The sequence below is a fragment of the Erinaceus europaeus genome, chromosome 2 (assembly GCF_950295315.1).
Source record: "Erinaceus europaeus chromosome 2, mEriEur2.1, whole genome shotgun sequence".
NCBI lineage: Eukaryota > Metazoa > Chordata > Mammalia > Eulipotyphla > Erinaceidae > Erinaceus > Erinaceus europaeus.
Window position 1 is genome coordinate 3,232,858 of NC_080163.1, and position 4,639 is coordinate 3,237,496.

Consider the following 4,639-nt stretch of genomic DNA (forward strand, 5'->3'; position numbering starts at 1 on the left):
GGAAGGGAAGGGGAGCCCCAGAGAGAGACACACGGAGGAGCGGGGGTGAGGGTAGATGGGGGCGGTGCTGCAGGGAGCCAGCCGCAGACACACAATGCGTGAGAGAGCTACAGAAAGTGATACAAAGACATACGGAATAAAAGACAGACAGGGCTGGGGAGCTAGTTCAGCCTGCTAGAGCACAGGACTTGCATGTGAGGGACCCCAGAGGCTGCAGGCTCCAACCCCCTCGCACCACTTTATGCCCGAACTGAGCGGTGCTCTGGTCTGTCTGTGTATTTCTCTTTCATTCTCTTTCAAAAAATATAAATCTTACAATAAACACACACACACACACACACACACACCTATAAATACACTCATGCAGAGAAAAGATAAATGTAAAAAACAACAGAAGGATGGGGAGAGAGAAAGACCCAGAAATAAGCCAGCTGACAACAGACTAAGGTGGAATCAGAAAGATGGAAGCCTCTGGAAAGAGTATTATTCAACACAGATATTTAGGGCTGGGAGATGGCTCAGCCAGTAGAGTACATGCCTTACCCAGTGCCAGGACCTGGGTTCAAGCCTCCAGCACCACATGGGAGCACTGTGGAGCAGTGGTGTGGTGTTAATATGTCCATTTCTTTTTCTTTTTTTTCTTTAAACATTTTATTTATTTATTAATGAGAAAGATAGGAGGAGAGAGAACCACATGGTACGTGTGCTGCCGGGGATCAAACTCAGGACCTCATGCTTGAGAGTCCAGTGCTTTATCCACTGCGCCACCTCCCAGACCACAATATGTCCATTTCTTTGTCTTTTTCTGTCCATCTCTGCCGGTCTCTCACTGAAAAGCAACCAGTCCAGGAGGAGTGGCATCACGTGCATGAGGCCTCAGTGCCACAAAACAAGCAAACAGGCAATGGTGATGCCTGGGAACTGGCATGGTGGTAAGGTGTTGGACCTTTTAGCATCAAATGTGCAAGAGTGAGGCTTTGTTTCTCTTCTCTCTCTCTTCCATAAATAAATCAATCTTTAAAAGTAACAGGAAGGGAATCAGGTGGTAGTACAGTGGGTTAAGCGCACGTGGCGCAAAGCGCAAGGACCAGTGTAAGGATCCCGGTTGGATCCCCGGCTCCCCACCTGCAGGGGGGTCACTTCACAAGTGGTGAAGCAGGTCTGCAGGTGTCTGTCTTTCCCCCTCTCTGTCTTCCCCTCCTCTCTCCATTTCTCTCTGCCCTATCTAACAACGACAACATCAGTAACAACAACAATAATAACTACAACAATAAAACAAGGGCAACAAAAAGGAATAAATAAATATTTAAAATAAACAAATAAATAAAAGGAACAGGAAATGGATATTCAAGGAGCTGGAGGTGGAGGGAGACGGACACCCAGGAAGAGGAAGAAAGGGAGACACACCCAGGACACACAAGAAAGATAAATATGTACTGGATCCAGAAGATACTGGAGTCAGCTAAGTGTGAGTCTTCCCCTGCATGAAGCCCTGGGTTTGAGTCCCAGCACCACATGGAAACGCCATGGATGGCACCGGCTGTGCAGATAGTGTTGTGGTGTCTCTCCTCATTTGGTGTCTGTCTCTCCCTCTTCCCCCAAACAGCAACAACAGCAACAACAAAACGGGGAAAGAGCAGAAGATTGGGCTGGGGAAGCCACTCAACACCCATGAATAATTCATTCTCGTGTGTGTGTGTGTGTGTGTGTGTGTGTGTGTGTGTGTGTGTGTGTGTCAGAGAGAGAGAGAGAGAGAGAGAGAGAGAGAGGATTGGGCTGGGAAGTGCTTCTGCAAAAGACTCATGTCTGAGGCTCTGAGGTCTCAGGTTCAATCCCCAACACCACCATAAGCTAGAACTGAGCACTGCTTTGGTGCCTGTCTCTGTCTCTCTCCCTCTCTGTTTTCTCTCATTAAAAATAAAGAAGATATATAAAAGTTTTTTTTCTAATTTATTTATGAGAAAGTAGGAGAAGAGAGATAAAGAGAACTATCATCCTGGTATATGTGCTGCCAGAAACCAAACTTGGGGCCTCATGCTTGAGAGTCCAGCACTTTACCCACTGTGCCACCTCCTGGATACGGCTTCTGCGCCATTGCGGATGGATCTGGTCTCTCTTCCTTCCTTCTTTGCTAGGCAAATTCCTACTTGGACTCCTGTGCATTTCAGAAACCCTTTCTTCCAGGAAGCCCTCAGCAGTGCTGAGGTGGGCAGGGGCCCCCTCTGAGCTCTGGCAGCCACCTGTGCTGCCTCTCTCGGAGCTCCTAGACAGCCTGGGCTCGGCGCCCAGAGGTGGAGGGCCTCCCTAGGCCGGGAGGTGGGTCCCAGATGTGGATTTCATGCCTATTGGTCACAGGCACTGGGAACAAAGTTTGAGTCGGAGGCAACATCTGGAGTCTGGCCCACTCTGCCTTTCATCTCCAACCTTACTGGCGCTGGTGGGAGGCAGTGAGGTCCCAGCTTTCCAGGCCTGGGTGGTTCCCACAGCCCCTCTTGGCCTCCTCAGCCCTCTGGCTCCCTGCTCCCACCTCACACTCCCTCCAGAAGCCCAGGCATTTCAGTGATAAGTCAGGGAGGGGGCTCAGCCACACAGCAAGTGCCTTGGGTTCCACCCCCAGTATCATGTGACTCAAGAAAGACAAAATGGGAAATTAGATAAATGGCAGAGTGGGGCTCTGGTCTCTCTCACAATTAACTAACTAAACAATAACAATAATAATCAGGTGAAAGCTGGTTAGACAGCTCACCCTGCAGTATGTCTGTTTTGTATATCCCTGCCACCCTGGGAGTGTTGTTGTGTCTTTTTCTCTCTCCCTCCATCCGAAAAATGTTGGTCAAGATAAGAAAGAGAAAAAAAATGGCAAATTAATAATCAAGTAAATAAGAGGTCGGTGATGTAGCTCACGTTCAATGTGAGCTACTTTGCCAAGTGCTCACCTCAGGGTTGAGCTGGCCCTCACTGCACTGAAGGGAGTTTTGATGCTGTGGTCTCTTTTATTATTATTATTCTTTCTGTCTATTAAAGAAAAATATTCCTTGGGGGGTGGGGAGACAGCATAATGGTTCTGCAAAAAGACTTTCATGCCTGATGCTCCAAAGTCTCAGGTTTAGTCCCCAGCACCACCAGAAGCCAAACCTGAACTAGGCTCTAGTTGGGGAGAATGGAGGCACTGGTTTCTCTGCCTAGAACACAATGATATCACAGCACTGCTTGATTTTCTGAGTGACACACCCTTTTATTATTTTTATTAGTAAGGAAGAGGTTACTTTCTTAGTTCAAATAGACCTTTTTCTTTTTCTTTTCTTTCTTTTTCTATGGCAGTGCAGGGGATTGAACCTGGGACTTGGGAGCCTCATGCATGAGAGTCTCTTTACATAACCATTATGCTATCTATCCTTACCCTCAGATAGACCTTCCTTAAGTCAAAGCCTTCAGAGCACTACTTCAATGACTCTCCTGCAAAAAGGTCACGTCAATTTGAAAAGTATGCTGTTGGTTATGTGTAACGGGCAGAGGTCAAGGTACAGGGCAAGACAGTCTGAGGCCTCGACAACCTATCACTCCACAGTGTCTATGACTTCCTGTATTTTCTTTTTTTTTCTTTCTCTCTCTCTCCCTCTCCTCTTTTCCTTAACGCTCTCTCTTTCTCTCTCTCTCTCTCTCTTAAGATTTTATTTATTTATTGATGAGAAAGATAGGAGAAGAGAGAAAGAACCAGACATCACTCTGGTACATGTGCTGCCGGGGATTGAACTCAGGACCTCACGAATGTGAGTCCAATACTTTAGTCACTGTGCCACCTCCAGGACCACCTTCACACTCTCTCTTTCATCAATATTTTATTGGGTTGTTAATGACTTCCTGCATGTTCAGTTCCATCTCTCAGGCCTGGAGATCCCCAGTTGTCACTATGGGGACTGAGTTCTGTTAGCGACAAAGGTTGTTAACCAACACTTTGTGTCTCCCCATTGGCTATGCTCTCAGGACAGGGTTGGGACTACGGTTCAAAATGAGATGGGGGACTAAGGACATAGGATAGTGGTTCAGCCTCATGCCTGAGACTCTGATGTCCCAGGTTTAATTCCCAGGGCCGCTGTAAACCAAAGTCAAGCAGTGCTCCGGTAAAAAAAAAAAAAAGGGAGTCGAGCAGTAGCACAACAGGTTAAGCGCATGTAGCGCAAAGTGCAAAGATCAGAGTTAGAATCCCTGTTCGAGCCCCCGGCTCCCCACCGCAGGCGTGTCGCTTCACAGGCGGTGAAGCAGGACTGCAGGTGTCTGTCTTTCTCTCCCCTGTCTTCCCCTTCTCTCTCCATTTCTCTCTGTCCTATCCAACAATGATGACATCATCAACAACAACAATAACTACAATAACAAAACAACAAGGGCAACAAAAGAGAATAAATAATTAAATACATATATTTTTTTTAAAGGGCAACGAAAGGGGAAAAAAAACAGTCAGGAATCTGGGGAAATAGCATAATGGTTATGCAAAGAGATTCTCGTGCCTGGGGATCCAAAGTCCCAGGTTCAATCCCCAACACCACCATAAGCCAGAACTGAGCACTGCTCAGGTAAAAACCAAACAATAACAAAAAATAGACAAACAAAACAGACGAATCGGTCAGAACCTTCTTCAGAT